A 418-nucleotide genomic window follows, 5' to 3' on the forward strand; every position below is an offset into this window, starting at 1 on the left:
ATAAAATAAAGATAAACACAGAGGAATGGGAGTGCCTTGAGAGCACTGTGAATGGTGTAACTCAATAAACCTAAGCTCCCTGGGGCAAGGGGAAAGGACAGACCAGTGTTATCCTACACATCTGGGGCAAATTTGCCCTCCTGGCTTGGGTCTGTTGGTAGATCTGTTGCCTCAATTGGTCCGGAGGTCAGGTGACTAGATGCATAACACAGTTGCCAGGTATCGCCCTAAGGGCTCTAACCTGATCTTCTCTGTGGTTGGGGACAGTTAGAGTACTTTCCCCCTTACTTAGGCCTAAGACCTATAGAACTACACTTCCCAGTAGACACTGCGCGGACGACGCACTCGTTGAGCCAATGGGGTCAAAGAACAAAGTCGGTTCCGTGTGAGGCCCTAGAATCTGGGCGGGTTTCCGGCG

The sequence above is a fragment of the Sorex araneus genome, chromosome 8, assembly GCF_027595985.1.
Source record: "Sorex araneus isolate mSorAra2 chromosome 8, mSorAra2.pri, whole genome shotgun sequence".
NCBI lineage: Eukaryota > Metazoa > Chordata > Mammalia > Eulipotyphla > Soricidae > Sorex > Sorex araneus.